Source organism: Xiphophorus couchianus, chromosome 21 (genome assembly GCF_001444195.1).
Source record: "Xiphophorus couchianus chromosome 21, X_couchianus-1.0, whole genome shotgun sequence".
Taxonomy (NCBI): domain Eukaryota; kingdom Metazoa; phylum Chordata; class Actinopteri; order Cyprinodontiformes; family Poeciliidae; genus Xiphophorus; species Xiphophorus couchianus.
In genome coordinates this window covers 3203258-3221613 of record NC_040248.1, presented here as the reverse complement: position 1 = coordinate 3221613, position 18356 = coordinate 3203258, and the positions used below count along the sequence as shown (strand labels likewise).

Sequence of the window (18356 nt, the reverse complement as noted above, 5' to 3'; positions counted from 1 at the left end):
CTTAGAGCAGAGGTACTGAACTTATTTTGATTTTTGGCGTCATCAAGATAACAAATGTACTCCAAACAGCTGGTTGAGGCAGAAAGTATTGATCAAGCTACCCATTAAAAACTGTTAAAATGTTAATATAACATTCATATCTTTCTCTGCATGTGGTGAGTGCTTCTTGAAATTGAAGGTAACCATTTATGCTTCCTTGAACAGATTAGGATAGGTCTATCATTACATTTTATGCACAAAATAATTCTTATATAATGAGATTTTAATCAGAATGAGCTGTTTTAGGGCATCATGTCACTTAACAGACGTGGAATTATAGAGCCGTACGTCTTTGAAAAGCAGAAGAAGAGCCTCCTGCACAACCAACAAGAATACAGCAAGTGATTTCAGGCAATAAGTTAGCAACAAAACATTTGTCTTTTCCAACAGCCATTGTACAGCATTAAAACCGGCTGATAGTGGAACTCAGATTGGGTTGCTAGGTAATGGGCTGGGCTTGGTTTGGGTTGCTAGGTAACGGGCAGCCGTTACCTAGCAACGGCTGCCCGATTTGTGACGGGTAGCTGATTTGTGACGGGTTTTTTTTGTTTTTTTTTTAATGTTTGTGCTGTTTTTAGAAGCAGGAGGAACCCAAATAGAAGGACAAAAATGTGCAAAGTGAGAACTTTGCATTATAGTTCACTTTTAAATGTTAAACTTCTTTTCATATTGATGTAATTTGACATTATTCAGAATGAAATGGTTTTGATTAGTTTGATAAAATAACACTTAAACACATAAATGTTATCTTGAAGATTCTAGATCAGTGGTGTCCAAACTGACAAACTGGGTCACAAAACTCATGAAATTAAAAATGCTAATATTAATTTATTCTCATTTTTTGTTGTTTGTCTTTTATCTCCTCAACAATAAACACAATGTTTTATGAACTATGTATGTAATAAACGCAAAATTGCAATATTCAACCATTTGAAAAGTCAGTTATTCATGCAGTCCCAAAATCCAGGCTATTAAAAACACAAAACAAAACGCGTGGCTCGCTAACAAAAAACATGACTGGTGTTCATTTTTTGTTTTTTCATCACAATAACCCAGTATAATTTGATTCTAATAATTTCTTTAAGTCATTTTTTGTGTTACAAGTAATAACACCATAAAAGTTGTATTTTTCAAACTCAATCCACAACCAACTTCTGCATGTCTGCAGTGGAAATCTCTGCTGAAATTGTCTTGTCTTCTCCGAGCCCTTGGAAACTACACCCAGCATGCTTCAGAGACTTTATTTTTCATTTATATGAGCTATCTAACCTTGTGACAATCACATTGCCACCCAAGTGTATAATAGTTGTTTTGACATCATTTCACAAAATGGAAGTTAATATACCCCAACATGTTGCTGTGCAGCCGATACAAGGTCATTCTTGTCAACGTACAGAGCTGAAATATATCCGCAGGACTGAATCTTGATAGAAGAAAATAGTCAAAATGACTTTGCTTGTGCAGAACTGCTTTTCATAGTATAGATGTTGTCACAAAGAAGAATGCTTTATGGTTCTTTATGTTATATGTCATCTTAAACTGGACTAAATCAACATGTTCGATGTTCTTTTTACGTGTTATGTGTGATTCATATGGATATATTTCAAGGGTTTATCACTGTGAATATTGACAATTGTGACTAACAGCTAATGAAGACCTCAACTCAGTTTCTCAGGAAACGTAAATATTACAAAAGAGCAACAAAACATTTTATTTTTGTGACACGTGTTTTTTGTGTGGTTTTTATTGTTTATTCAGTTTAATTTTGAAAATCGGGAAACCGGAAGTCACGGAGTTTGCACTTCCGGTTTAGCATTACTGTTCTACGATCGTTTGCAGCTGTTTATTCGGCGGAGCACAACCTGTAAGTTCGTAAAAAAAAATATAATTTTACACGTAGGAGCATATATTTACAGTGTATAGTTACTTAAAACACAAATATACTTTCAGTTGATCGAAATGTTGCATCTGAGCTGTTAGCATGTTTAGCATTTAAGCTAGCGGACACATGCATTAGCTTCTCATGCCATTTCAGCGACCTGACGTGCTGTTTCTTTTGCAGTTTTACTCTGACCTGTGGTGCTTTGAGTAAAGTTAGCAATATTTCTGTCACAAATCCGGTTTAATTGATCAATGTTATATTCAAACCAAATTTTGAGCTTTTATTTTGTCTGTTGCACTGTACACTCTTGTGTAAGAAATCTCTCATATTTGAGCCTTACTTTTTGAATTTAATTACAGAAATTAACAGTTAATATTTAGAAATTACATAATCAGATGGATCAAAATATAAGGTTAAATGGAAATTTTGGTATTTTAAGGGCAAAAATGACAATAATTCATATAACTAACAACTAAAGAAAATGTTTCAAAATCAGTTTAATTCAATATAAAACTTTAACAAAAACTGCAGGTATGTGTCTGTGTCTGATGAATGTTTGGTTAAAACATGTTTGTTCATTCAGTGGGTGGAAAATCCAGACATTTTACTCAAGTAAGAGTAGAAATACTTCATAATAAAATTACTCAAGTTCAAGTAAAAAGTAGCCGTCCAAGAAAGAGTAAAAAATATTTGGTCAAAAGACTTCTCAAGTAACTGAGCAAATTATCAATTATTTAATGTTTAAAAATTACGTCATAAGGTGGACCAAAATATAAAGTTAAGCATTATATTAAGTATGAAAGTGACTATTCAAAAAAGTAACAAGAAAATGTTTCCAAGTCAGTTTCCTTCTATATAAAACTTATGAAACTTTAACAAAAATTGCAGGTGTGTGTCTGATGAATTTTTGGTTAAAATATGTGTGTTTTTCATTCGGTGTGTAGAAAATCCTGAAATTTTACTCAAGTAAAAGTAGCGATACTTCATAATTAAATTACTTAAGTAAAAGTAAAAAGTACAGCGTAGTAAAAACACCCCTAAAAGTACATTTTTTCCAAATAATTACTCAGGTAGATGTAATAGAGTAAATGTAACTAGTTCCTCTGTCCAGCTCTGTCTGTAGGTTTCATTGAAGCACAAAGGTGGGTTATAAATTTAGCCTCCATCTTGACTTTCCTCCCCCTTTGTTCTGACGTCCAAGGCCGGATCCCTGCTGATGCAGAGAGGGGTCGGCTCCGGCAGCAGGAACAAAGTGGACTTGACAAGTGTGAAAGATTTAGTGCTCGGCATTTAGAGTGATCATCTTTTCCCCTTTGTCAGCAGGTAGAGAAAACTCTCCACCCTTACTTCGTCCTTGGTTTTGAGTTTGATGGCGCAGGGGGAAATCCTGTCTCCCCTCCACTGAGGTCGCCTGGGCGCATCGTTCCTGTAATGACTGTTATTCCTGTGAGTGGGATGATTATTATTACCTCAAAGCCTCACTTCTTATTTCCTGTATTTATGAGGTGCGTTTTTAGGCTAATATTAACTGTGAATGTCTCCTTGAATTAAATTACCATTTTCTTCTTGTTTTACTTCAACTCTGTAACTTCATTTCACCAGAGCGAGTCAGAGAAATTTCAAGGTGGGTATTTTTAAAGAGAGAAATTTAATATAGGTGCTTTATTTTTGCAAGGAATTTGATTAAACTTAAAAATCCTCCTTTGCTGCTTTGTAATGAGGTCATTAGTGGAAGCGTGACGCTTCATAATCGTTACCTGAGATCCACATCGCCGTCTTATCATGGCTCCAGATATTCTGCTTCTTTTTTTTATGGCGGTATTTCATCTGGATGGAGCTGACAAGCAATAACAAGTCACGAGTCGACCTGGCAAACCATTTAATGTTGGGAAATGAAAGCAGAAAACAGGTTTAATCATAACTTGCCAAACATTGTGAGGCTGTGAAAAAGCCTTAAATCTACTGGGGAGGATTTCCACCAAGTTCAGGAGTTACTGGCCGGTCTTCCAGGAAAACGTTTCTGTCTTCACTTGACTTGGACTCGATCCTCAAAGGCCTGAGACTTGACTTGGACTCGCCACTCAGACACTTGAGACGAGGTACAAATCAAAGTAAAATTTGAAAACTTAATTCTCAATTCTTTGAAGTGTAAGTCCAAGTCAAGTGTCAGGTTTTTGATAGTTGAGCCCAAGTCAAGTCTTAAGTATTTGAGAGGCAAGTCTTTTAGGATCGAGTCCAAGTCAAGTGAAGACAGAATCGTTTTTCTGGAAGAACGGTCAGTAACTCCTGAACTTGATGGAAATCCAAGTCCCCAGTCAAGTCCCAAGTCTTGACTTGACTGGGGACTTGGACTTGCCCTGAAAGACTCAAAACTTGACTTGGACTTGCACCTCAAAGACTTGAGACTTGACTAACCTTGGACAGACAATACTTGACTTTCCAAGTCTTGTCTAAGTGTCTATGTCAAAATCTGATACGTGACTTGGACTTGCCTCTCAGAGACTTAAGACTTGACTTAACTTGGACTTATCCCTCAAAGACTTGACTTGGACTTAATTCTGAAGTCTCCGAGAGGTGAGACCAAGTCAGGTCCCAAAACGAGAGGGACAAGTCAACCAGTTTTTCCAACTCAAGTCCCAAGTCGAAGCTTAACTTGGACCGACCCCTCAAAAACCTGAGAAGTCAGTACAAGACTTGGACACGGAATAGTTTGCCAAGTCTTCAGACTCTTTGTTGATCTGAGTCATATGTATTATAATCTAAATTAATATTTTTACTTGTCAACAAATGATTGTGTTGCTGTTTTTTAGTGCGTTGTCTTTAATATTGGCCAGATTCTTTATATATTTTACTTTTCTAGGCTATAATTTTAAAACTTCTGGAGTGAATAAAACCCTTTAAAGAGGAAAGAGTTCAACACGCTGCACATTTCCATACATCCACACACTGAATCCCCCTCAGGGATCAATAACGGGCTCCAGTTAAATGGCAACAAAAGCTGCATTTCATTTGATATTTGCACTTGATGAGCCATATCACTGAAAAAGAGAGGAAAAAATGAAGCTTTGTCTGCAGATATTTCACATCTCACCAGCAAATGATGGAAATACAGTCCATTAAATTGAATTTTACAACACAAGCAAAGTTGGTAGTGAAAACTACGAAGCATGTAATTTCTCTTTTACATTTTGTTGTCTTCCACAAAGCGCCTTGGTGGATTTCTTTTTATGAAGGAACCCGCAGCGGAGGTCTTCCTGTTTTCCTCGGCGGACCTGCTGGCGTGGAGATTACCAGGCCGAGAGAAGCCAGAGAGCGGTGCTGAATAATGCAGCTCCTCCTGGGAAGCCGCTTTGTGGCAAACCGGGCCCACTGTAGATGACTGGTTAAACAGGTCGGCATGATATAGGTAACTGCAAGAGGGAGATAAAGGAATTCAATATTATCTGACAATATACCAGCGGAAAGAAAAGGGGGCAAAGGTTAATATTTGCAATAGTCCAAAGAATAAAAGCGGTCCATCCTCGAGAGCTTCTAATAATTATGTACGGAAGTACTGATATCTGTAATCATATTTGCGTGAAGAAGAGACGAAGAAGAGGGAGTTCTAGTAATAACCCTTCAAGAGCAAATTAGACACCAGCTTCGTTTGTGTTCAAAGAAACCACTTTGAGTGTCTTTTCTAAGTGAAGGAAATGTGAGGACGCTGCAAAAACACAAGATTTTACCAAATATTTTTGTCTAGTTTCTACTGCAAATACCTTAGTACACTTAAAATAAGACAAAACTAGCTTACAAGTAACTTTGGAGCTTGTTTTTAGTCAATAATTCCTTTACATTGATTAAAAAATACGAGCTTCCACTGGCAGATTATGTCACTTACTACAAGACATTTTCCCCATGCTAGCAACAAAACTAGCCAGATAGGTAGCTAACTAGTTTTGTTGCTAGCTACCTAGATAAATAATACTAGTCGGCAGAATTTTCCACTTATTACAAGACACTTTCCTATGCTAGCTTTATTACTAGCTAACTAGCTAAAAATACTAGTTCCATTGGCAGATTATTTCACTTACTACAAGACATTTTCCCCATGCTAGCAACAAAGCTATGTAAATAGGTAGCTAGCTGGCTCTGTTGCTAACTATTTAGCTAAAAAAAGAGATTATTCCACATATTACAAGACATTTTTTCTACACTAGTGTTGTTGTTAGCTAGCTAGCTAAGATTTACTAGTTCCGCAGGCAGATTATTACACTTACTAGAAGATATTTTTAATTTAAATACAATATATTGGAATATTTTTTCCTCCAGATTTGATTCTACGCTGCTTAGAAACAATAGAAAAAAGCAGAATCTTTTCACTTCAAACTGCATTTCAAATACAGCTTTAAAACTGTGGGGAAATACTCATTATAAATAAGGGGAAACACTATAAACCAACCTCAAAGGGAATTTTTATGAGTCTGGGATCTCTAATAAGAAACCAGTTTGGATCCTGAAATAAGGCTGCTCTTTGTGAACTGGTGAAAACAGTTCGGAAAGCTCGCTTTGAATTCCTGTTTCTGAAAAGGCGCTTTGCGTTTCAAGCCTACGAAATGAAAGCAATCAGATAAAAGTCTGGCTGTTGATAACGGCTGGAAAGCCACCATGACAGGCAGCGGTCCCGTCTCATTTGGGCTCCTTAGGAACCGAGCGGACAGCAGGACGTGTTTACCGCTAAACGAATGAATGATGGAGAGAGTAGGGTGTCACATTTCAGGGGAAATGATGGGTTTAAAATGTAGTGATGTAATGCAGCGTGAAAACGCCGATTCAGCAGAAGAAAACAGGCGGGAGGTGGAGGGTAAACAGCTCCATATGTCTTTTTGTCACATCCATGAATGCTTACCAATTTGGCCTATCAATAAGGCAAGCCAATATGATATTTAATCCAAAAAAAAGAAAAAAAAACATAATTCATTTGTCTTGCAGAAGGAAGTTGACTACAGAGCAGGGAATTCTGGGTAAATACAACCAAAAGAAAAATGTTAGCCTAGTGCTAGTGGGAGAAATGACTCGTAGTCTTTGCCAAATACATAAAAGAAATCATACAACTGCAAAAAACTGACGTTACTTCATTTTTGTGACTGAGGAAGTTGCGTTTTTCGTCTTCAGAGGTTTTTTTGTCGTTTCCTTCAGTTGTTTTTTGGTGCACAGGCGAGGAGGGGAACAGATTGCAGTTAAAAATGTAACAAATGTTGCAATTTTGGTTTCAAATCAAACCAAATCTACCAGACTATAAGGGGATAAAGTAGCCTAAAACAGCAATAAGAAGCCTTGTACATTCTGGTTTGGGTTTTTCACTCCCTATAAGCCGTATTAATCAGAAAATGAACAGAAATAGATTGATTACTCAACTGTTTTGTGTTTAAATTAATGAAACATTTTGATAATATTCTACCACATCCAGCTGTGACGTCTACAGAAGATAAGATGAAATAAAAATCAGCACCGTCCCTTTAAGAGTGAGCAAACAGAGCAAGACTTGTGGCCTGTTTAAAGGTGATGTAAACAGGCTTTGATGGATGAAGGACTCCCGTCCATCCATCATCCGTCCGTCCTGAAGAGCCTTAATCTTCCACAAACACAATCCTGCCACTGTGCCCCTCATCTCGTCTGCCTTGTCTCTCAAGTCCTTAATAATATCCCGTTTCGTTTGGGGACCTTGTTGCTGCGGTGTCCCTGACATGCACACTGCTGGAAAAGAAATGACACTCTCCCCAGGTTCAAAGCCACATGAAACGCACCGATGGAAAAAGCTTCTTCCATTGGTCCAAATGTGTCGAGAAATGAAGATGGACGGCTACAGGTTTTCTGTTTTTAAGTAACCAGAAGCTTCTCTGATTTGACTCAGTTGCTTTTTCTTGTTCAGAAGCCTAACTTTTCTGCCCCGTATTTCCTCTAAGATGCTGCAACATTAGTTTGACTTTCAAGTCGTTTAAAGGCATTACTGTAGTTGGGTTTTGTTGGCTGCCTGTCAGTTTCTCTGTGCCCCTCCTGTTAGCGCTGCTTCTGCCAAGCTACTGTCTCCGCCAAATAATGTCAGACTTCTGGGCCTGGCACAAGATCTTATAAATGCTTGCCCGGCTGGCCAGCAGACATCGCTGAGTTTCGGTTGCCAGGGTTATTACAGTGATTGAGGTATCGTGATGAGTTTACAATATGGGTGACGATGATAACATTTCATCAGCAGCAACTCCATTTTTTTGTTCTTCTAACCTTGTGTTTAGACATCACTAATTCAAAACTGAGGCTGTTGCACATTTGTTTGTCCCTTTAACCTATTAGAATTTGACCTGCAACTAATGATTATTTTAGTTATGTATTGGATTTTTAAAAAATCGGCACAATTTGCAGATTACATTTTTTATACAATATTAGAAATACATGAAAAGATGCAAGTTAGCAAATTATTGCAGTGATGGTGCTGGTTTGATTCGAGACCAAAGTTGCAACATTTCACATGTTGCAACTTGTAAATTTCAGTTCAATCCAGATATATTATTTTAAGAAAATGTTTTCACACGTGGAGATGATGCAGTTTTCACCTTCCTGGTGCGTTATTATTGGAGATCTTTAGGAGTTAATTGTGTCATTATCTTGTCGAGAAATGTCTTGTTTCTCAAGATGAATGAGAAACTATTTAGAAATCGCAGGAGAAAGAAAAAAGATATTTAATCTTTAGAAATCAGGAACATTGTCACTGACAGCTTATTCAAACTGAAAACTTTAAGGAGACATCCAGACAGGATAAGACCAAATTTTCTTTTTGTATTGGAGGTTCATTTGCACACAAAGTTAGCTTGAAATTAGTATCTCTTGCCTTCTTTTCAACTGTGTAAATTAAAGAAAATCCCTGCTGTTTGATAAAAGGTAAACTTTTCATTGAACTTCTTCTTGTTTAGAGTTTATTTGCTATTTTTATTTGTCTCCAAGTCATTTTCCACCCCTGTTAACCAGACCCGAGAACAAAAGCAAGGGCACATTTTTCTTTTCTCCTGAAACTCTCACTGGCGAAGCGAAGGAAATGTGTGCTATTTTCTGGTTCTTGGATGCCTTGAATCATAAACAAAGCAGAAACTGTTGAATGGGGAAAAGAAAAAAAGAAGGAGAAGAAGAAGCGATCAGCTGTGGAAGTTCAAGTCAAAAAGAAACGTCTGGAATAAAAACACACATCGAACAGTTAGAGGCAAAGCGATGGAAGGATGATTGTGCTTTATCTGCTGCAGATGAATGCAGAGGCTATTTATTGGCTCGTAACGCCGTGTGTGGAGATGATCGGAGGGATGCACACATTTACCGATGGAGAACGGTGTTTTAGCTGTTGTTATTGAACGCTCTTTGGAAGCATTAAAGCTGTGAAACACCGTAAACTCAGGCTATTCTTGTTCTCTTCCTAAAGTAGCATTGAGCCGTCTTCTGCAGACAACAAAGCAGCCCTGATTACCGGCAACTGCAAATATCCAGCTTCTGCAATAGGTGTGAGTCAGCGTGGAGGTATATCACAGCTTCAGAAAGTTTAGAAATAACAAAAACGTTACATTTTGATTATTTTATATCCTATTTTTAAATGTGGGATGCTAAAGACGATGCAGTTGTTGGTAACGTCTTTTGCATAATTAATTTCTGTGCCTCCCTGTAGATTATAGACACTCAGCTGTCTTTTAGTTTAATATACCAGTGGAAAATCTGCTAAAGTTTAAGCTTATTTGTGCAGCACATTTCAGTAACAAGGCAGTTCAAAGTGCTTTACATCATAAAAAATGCAGTGAACAATTATGAAGCAAGTAATTAACCATCCTATTTGTCAAACGCAGTTATCAGTCAAATATACATAAAAAATGCTGATCAATGTTTCAGTTACAACTAATAAAATGCAACTTTTTTAGCTTTGATTCAAAGGAAGTCAGTGTTTCGGCTGTCTTGCAGTTTTCTGGAAGTTTGTTCCTAGGCCTGTCGCGATAAACGATAAATCGATTAATCGTACGATACATTAAAACTATTGACGTCATTTTAATTATCGGCATTATCGTCTCTTCCGGCCTTTTTCTCTTTCTGTTAATGACACTGAATGTAAAAAGGCTCAACTCCTCCCTTCCTCATTTCCTTAGTATAAAGCCCAGCGCACACGACACGATCTTAGATCTGTCGGCTGATTGTCGGCCCATTTTCAAAACCTGAGACCACACATTAGCCGACAGAAATCCGACAGAAATCCTAGGTATAACGGTTCGATCGGATTCGTTCCTGCCGTGTGGTGTCCAACAATGGGCACAAAATAATGGCTACAAGTCCAGTGAACTCATTTTAAAACCAGGCATTAATCAATGCTTTACTACAATCTACCTGCAATGCATGTTGCTAGTGTCAGCATAAAGTCCTGACTGAATGAAAATCATTAGAACATATTTACGTCACGTTAAAGAAGAACAGCTGAAAAGTTACCGGGTTTATCAACTGCGGTAGTAATTTCACTCCAACTCCTCCTCTTGTCATTTCTATATTTTTTGCATGTTGAATAAACATTAATGTTGTTTCCACATATCATCTCCAATGTCGGCTGGACTTCGGGTTGCGCCGTATCAGCTGTTTGGGATTCCCCGACGTAATTTCCCCTCAGAAAGTGCGGAGGAGAATCCTCGCTTTCTGATTGGCTACCTGTCACATTCAACAGGCTGAGTTAAAGCTCCCAGTCGGGGAAAACCCCTGATTTGGATCGGAGCGGCAACGATGATCTACCGTAACACACCACACAATCTTAGGAAGACCAACGTTCTAAGATTGTTGTAAAGGGAAAAATAGGAGCAAAAAATCATGTAGTGTAAATTATTGCATCAGGTAGTCGATGTGCCCATTTTCTCTATTTAAATCTAATTATTACTGAAGGGCAATATAGTATATAGACTTCATAATCTGCACTCTTTTGGTTGAATGCAGTATTTATTTCCACTTTTACTTTATGTTGTTTAATTTTTTTTTTTAAGTGCGTTTTCTGTTAATGGAGACCATTTTATTTTTGTTTTTGGTTGTTTTGTTTATTTTGTTTATCAGTTCCAGTGTTAAATATTCTTTTGAAAATAAAGTGTATCTATCTTTGGCAGGAAATCACATGGATTATTATGTCATTTCCATTAAATCAGTGTAAAAAGGTCTTCAAACAATATTATCGTTTATCGCAATAATTTTTGAGACAATTAATCGCTCAGCAAAATTTGCTATCGTGACAGGCCTATTTGTTCCAGATTTGTGTTGCATAGAAGCTGAATGCTGCTTCTTCAACATCAGATCTTTAATGTATTGTGGTTCAGTGATTTATTTTCTCAGTGTACGGACTTTAGGATTGGGGTGATGTGCTCCATCTTCCTGGTTTTAGTCAGAATGCCAGCAGCATCGTTCTGGATCTGATTGATTTTTTTAGGCAGACCTGTAAAGACACCGTGGCAGAAATCAGTGCGCCTAAAGACAAACACATTTATGAGTTTCTCTAGATCTTGTTTAATCCTGGAAATGTTCTCCAGGTGATAGAAGGCCGACTTTGTAACCGTCTTCATGTGACTGAAGGTTCAGGTCAGTCCATCAGGTCAGAGTCCATCACTACAGTCACATTTTGGACCTTATTGCTGGTTTCTAGTTACAATAACTGAAGCTGTTAGGTTGAGTGATAATAACTTCAGTTTTGTTTCTATTCTACTGGAGAAAGTTGTGGCATTTTTTTAGCCCACTTTGTGTTGTCAAACAGGTACAGTTTGAGGTTTTTCCTTATCCTACAGATCAGTAAATTTGACCAAAAAATACTAAGGGTGTAAGAATGCAGATGGGTTTATTTTCCCATTGGACAAGGTTGGTTTGGATGCAAATTTCATTAGACAGCAACTTTTTGCAATTATAAAATATCTTTAATCTTCAATGTCTGTCTTCAATACGAGCAAAATTATAGATAATTGTCAAGCATCAACCAGAAAACGTGAAGTAGAAGCTACAGGTCCCGATTATGGCTTGAAAAACACCGACCATGAAGCCGCATTTCAGAACTTTTATTCACCGCAGGGGTTTTTAGAACAAAATATGCTCTGAAAGAGGAAATTGCCTGAAGAGTTGCACATTGTGGGAGCTTTATTTGGCGAAAGACAGACAGATGTATTTAGCAAGCAGGAGATGCGGAGTACTTTAGAGATATTTATTGCCTGTAAAGAGGCGTTTGAGGCGCAGCACCGAGATCCTGTGAATATTTTCAGAGACAGCGATTCACAACGACTGATATTATGAAATGTCTTGTTTCTTTATTATTCTGCTGCTCCGCTTGAATTCAGTGCCGGAGAGATAAAAAGAAAGCCTGTACAACCTGCCATGCTGTTGTTGAAATATTAACTCGGAGACAAAATGAAATATGATAAGTGCTAAAGAAAAAAAATCAATATGACTTTTTTTTTTTTGCTCTTCAGCTCGTCTGAGAAACATTGAAAGGTTGAACTTTAATCTGATTTGCTGGAGGCAAAAGAAAACTTAGAGCAGGAGGAACACATGGAGGTGTTGGGTTGACTTTCATAAGGTCCAGAAAATCCATCAAATATATCAACCCACTTACAATCAGCCGTGGAAAAGTATTCACCCCCTCAAACATAGTTTTGTTTTCATATTTTCTCTCATACAACCAATGGTCGTTGTTTGAAATAAATTAAGATTTATGAAAATGAATGAAAAAGAAACATGAAGAAATCTCTTAATAACCCTTTAAGGACTGCGTATCAAATCTCCGCCTGGATATTTTTGCTTATTTTAATTGTACAAAGTTCTTTAAATCCCCTGTGAGTAAATAATTTAACCTATTTCTCTATAACAACTGAAACTTTCAATGTCTAGCAGTTATTTGCAACTTACCGTCTATTAAAAGAGTTTCACCAGATTAAAATGAAGAAAAACCTGCTTCCTGCAACGGTACGAGTGAAATTACCGTAATGACCTCATACTGGGTAGAAAGCGCAACGTCTCCCATTTCAGAAACTGTTGGAATGTTTCAAAAAGTGCAAAGTACCGCAGAATTACAGTACAGCAAAGAACTGCTGGCCCTGCGACAGACTGGCGACCTGTCCGGGGTGTACCCCGCCTCTCGCCCGGAACGTAGCTGGAGATGGGCACCAGCAACCCTCCCGACCCCATTAGGGACAAGGGTGAACAGAAAATGGATGGATGGATGGAAAGAACTGCTGTTTGGGGTTTTAGAAATGGAAATACAAAAATGTGCAAAAAGTGAATTTTGTGTAATTGATTCCCTTTAATGATTCCCCAAAAATATTGAGAAAATATTCTGAAGACTAACGAAACAAAACTGGAAACTTTTTGAAGGTTACAATCAAACATCCGTCTGTCTGGCTAATCAGATTTGATCAATTAATTGAATCAGTTCTTCTCACTCGAGTCCATTTAGGGTTTGATTACTTTACTTTGGATAGTTTTTCCTCTTCATAAATTCAGTCACTAAAACTGATCTTTGTATTTACCGTACCAACCTTTGCCATTGAAACATTAAACATTTACAAGAAGTAATAACTCTATTCGGGGTAAATATTTATTTTTTAACATCGTGAGCCATTCGTTATTCTTCCTGATATCTGTCCTGAAGCGCACGCACCTTGCTTTTTCACACTTTTCCGCTCTTCTCATCCGGTTTCCCGCCTGCATAATCTGAGTTGTAATCATCGAGGCGTTTCCCTCCTGGGCGTGGCGTCCTCCCAGGGGGAAGTGATGCGTACCAAGCCTCTGACAGATATATGCGCCGCTTTATCTTCCTGTTAGCTCTGCAGCCAAGTGAACTGTAGAAAAAAATCTGAGAAAATGCATCAGCAGCTGCAGCGCCAAAGATCCCCTCCCCTCCTCCTCCTCTTCCCCCTTTAGGCTCCGAGTCAGCAACAAGTCTTGGGAATCCATGCAAAACAAATACTATTAATAAACATGGCGCTCGCATATCCTCGCTGCTGAAATCTGTGGGTTTTAGAGAATTCAACAAAGTGGCAGAAAAATGGTTCCACAGATGGAGATCTAATCAGAAACGGCACATTTTCTCTGCAGAAAAGGTGTGAAACAAACAGTAAACGTTGGATATGAGCGCTTTATTTTAGAGAAATTCATCTTGGTTGCTCATATGCAGTTTGTGTTTTCTCATTAGAACATGAATAATCTTGTCAAATCTCTAAATGAGATGCATTCATTTGACTCAAGGGGGAAAAAGTGGTAAGAAAACCCCAAAATATTAAAAGCAAAACTGATTATTAAATAAAAATATATTATTTAAAGGGGGAAAATAACATATTCAAAGCATGAAAGGTGTTGAAATTACTTTTTTAATCAAAGCAATTGCTTTTTATGAAGACAGTTTTAACAAGTTGGTTAAAATGACCAACATTTTTTCTTCTTAGTACCGTAAATGAAAGTAAAACAAATATGAGAAAATAAATAAAGAAAACACAAGGAACCGACAAAACAAACTCAGGAGAGCATGCTCCCACCCTGGCAAAAAAATAGAGAAAAAACAAAAATATAAATAAAAAATTAAATAATATTTAAATAAAATTAACTTTTTTTATAAAGTAGTAATATTTTAAATAAAATTATACAAATAAAAAAATAAATAAAAACATTTAAATAAATTTATTGAATTTAAAAAAATAAACATAAATAAGAACATTAAATAAGATAAAATTATATATAAAATACATAAATTAAAAATGTAAATTAAAGAAAATAATTTTCCACGTTATTATTTCAACCTCAGGCTGCAATACGTATAAATCTGGAACAACATTAAGAACATTTGTTTAGTATTTTTTGTATAATGTGTGTTAAACGTTTTTGGTTTTCTTCCACCAATTTGCATCCAACTTCCTGGTAAATGCTTTGAGATGTCGCTTCAATATTCTTTTCCTCATCTTTCGCGTCATCATTATGACTAAATATTGTCTCTAAAGATGATTCTCTTTGTCCTTGACTTCATTTTCAAACTGTAATTTGGCTTCTTCCCCACCGAGCGGCACCTCAGCCCGGGTCAGGACAGAACTCGTTTTCTTTTCAAGTATTCGACGGGAAGTTTGAACACATTTTGGAGACAAAACAATCCAAATCCACAACAAAATATTTGAAAATATACCTTCTGATTGTATTGTATGCTGTACAGAAGGGACAAACAAAATTCAGTGTTTTGAAATTTGGATGTATAAAATACAGGCCAACCTTTATTTAATTTACACAGATCACTAAATCATTGAGCCACCAGGAATATTAAATATTCATAAATACAATAAAAAGCATTGAGCAAATAGAGATAGTTTAACTGACCTAAACTAAGAAAAGTTTAATTTAATTTCAGACGGTGAAAAAAAATATATTCTTTTTAATAAGTGTATGTAAATATCTGGTTTCAACTGTAAATTGACGATACAAACCCTGATTTCACTTAAAACATGGACATTTTATTTTTATCTGGCGCCAAGACAGTGAGAATAAAAAAGGTTATGTGTCTTTTTATTCCGTGCTTAGAAATATCTGTAAATATCCCTCAAAACGCCGGTGATGGACACGTTTCATCGAGCTACATTCAGGCCTTTTCTCTTTCTAGCAATGCGAGTATTTAAATGGAAGGAGTGTGAAAGAGCAGACAGTGTCATTTATTTCACTTCCAGTTTCTATGGATTCATTTTTATCCTGTTTTTTTTTGGTTATTTCCTTCATGCCTGGAGGGACAACAGTGTAACTCGACTCGAGCTGCAGCTGACGATGCCACTGCTGAACCCTGGACTTCATAAATACAGAGCAAGAAGAATGTGGAAAAGTAATAGAATATGAAGAAGCAATAAAAACCTGCTAAGGAAACTGGAGTTGAGGAGAATATCGTATTTTTATTTTAATACGCGGTGACTTTCAGCAAGCTGTTCCTGCTGCTGTTTTACCAGGAGGATAGAAATGAAAGATAAGGCCAGCGAAAACAAAACCACAAAGAGTTGAAACGAAAACACGTCCGTGATTATGTGGTGCGTTTCTCTCCAGATAAGCCTGCAGGTTGTTTTTTTTTATTTCTGCTTATGGATTTGTTCTGTTTTTGTCAAACGTCAATATTTCAGATAAACCTCCAGATGCTCCAACCTGAAGGGGGCAGTCCGAGTTTTCCACGGCCGCAGGCTGGAAGAGGCTTTAATGAACAGCAGGACCAACTGCAGAGGAATCCACGCCGAACTGCAGGTGCTTTTGATAAATCTTAAGATCTCTTTCTGGAGTTTTATGCTACTTTTAAACTCAATACACACACAAAAAAACTGCTAGGGCCAAATGTAGACCAAAGTAAAACAACAAAGAGCAAATTTTCACCAAAATACCCTCATGTATGTGTCAAAGAATTTTACCTCAAGTCCCAATTTTGCAGGATAAATGTGCTAAATTTGTTTGAAGGCATAAATTTATTAAATATGTTAGTTTATCAGCTTATTTTAAACATTACAAGTATACTTAATAAAGACTGTACACCTTTCACATATAAAAGCTCAATTTTATGTCCAAAATGGGAAAGACATAAAATAAAATAGTTTAATATAAACTAATATAAAAGCTCAGATATTCTCTGATGTTATGTTAGATGTTTGTGATCAAATAAATGTCAGAAGTTTGCTAAAGGCTAATGTGAAACAATGGCGTCAATGTAGGTAGAAACAATTATGTAGGAGTACATTTCTGCCAAAAAACATTCTAGAGAAAACAAATTTGAAAAATCAAAAATTTGCTAAAAAACACAGAAAGTTTGAGGCTAAGCTCAGAAATCGGCTAGAAAAAAACCAGAAATTTCTAAGATTTTTGTAGAAAATTTGCATTTTTTTCTAAAACAAAAAACTTTTCAATCTCAAAAATGCTCATGTTTTTTTCCCTCCAAATTTCTGAGATTTTCTAGCAAATTTTTGATCTTTCTTTGAGTTTTCAGACAGAAACGCAGAACTTTTGAGATCAGTCTCAGAAATCTTTGAGGAAAAAAAAGATGTAAATTTCTCAGATTGATCTCAAAAGTTCTGCGTTTCTTTCTTGCAAGTTTTTGACTTCAAATTCAGATTTTTACATGTTTTCTTTTATTTCTGAGAGTAATCTCAAAATTTCTGAGCAAATTCTTTACTTTTCAAACACAGAAATTTCCCATTTTTTCTCTAGAAAATTTCTTAGATTTATCTCAAAATTTTTGAGTTTTTTCTAGCAAATTTGAGCAAAAATGTTTTTGATATTTTGATAAAATATTAACTCCTTTTTTTAATCAACAATGCGGTAAATACCCTGTCGTAAAGGGGTATGTAGAGTTTAATTCTTAAAACGTCTGTTACTCTCCAGTTGATCCAAACTGTCTACAACTTTATAATCTGGCATACGTATATGTTAATGCGTATCACTGTATATTGTCATATTTTTTTGGATTTACCGGTCTCAATCTTGTAAGAAACTTAAAATAAAAGAAACGGCGACATGAAAAATGTTATTTTTTACCTAGAGAAAGCAACTTTCATAGTAAGTCTCCAACATTTCGACACAGATGTCAAATTTAGGATTTTGAGTTCCTATTTTCAAAAGCAGCACAGAAAATGGATGAAGGGTCGAGCTGCGACACTTTCAAAGTGGAGCGCTTGGGTTATTTTTATTTTTGCATCATTTCAGGCAGTAACCTCTCCATTACAATAAAAACAATTTGAAAAACCTCCAGCTCTCTGAGTGACAGACATGTTTCTAAGCACTCGGCCTGTCCTTGTGGACAATATTGACATTTTTCTTTTTTTTTTCAAATTAGAAAGAAAACAAAACCCTCATAACAATGAGTCTGAAATAACGATGACATCAAATGGGAGCTGGAGCAATTTAAAGGCAACTGTTGATGCTCATTGCTTTATTTCATGTTAAAGTGTAGAGAGGGAGGATTAAAATGAGATCTAGCTATAATACACTGATAATATTTTCAAACATATAACATTTAATTTAATCATTGGCCCAATCTTTGATACTTTAACTCTTCTGGGAAGGCTTTACGAAGTCTCTCCACGTTCACCTTACTATCAGTGGTGTAAATAGACCTAATAATCTGGTTTCCCTTGCGTTCTCAAACAATGGATTGGTATTATAAGTCCCCACAGTTTTCTCCAAGTTAGTTTAGGTCCTTGATCTGAATCTGCCTTCAGAAACTCCTTGAAGACCAGTACACCTTCACCTTACAAGTATGGAGTTATGTAGTTCTACAATTTTGGCTTCCCTCTACAATCCAAACAATGGATTGGTCAGCTATAACTCACCGGAGTTCTTTCCAAGTTGGTTTGGTTTAGGTCCTACCTCTTGAAAAGAGTCTGTTTTAAATGTAGTGGGAAAACCAGACTTGTTACACTTCAAA

General features: G+C 36.5%; 1 long non-coding RNA gene across 1 annotated transcript; it reads left to right on the top strand.

The window, feature by feature from the left end:
• Positions 1-1829: 1829 nt before the first annotated feature.
• Positions 1830-16751, top strand: LOC114136573 (uncharacterized). The gene is made up of 3 exons (XR_003593839.1): positions 1830-1903; positions 3242-3367; positions 16072-16751. It is a non-coding gene; the product is annotated as an uncharacterized LOC114136573 (long non-coding RNA).
• Positions 16752-18356: the final 1605 nt, after the last annotated feature.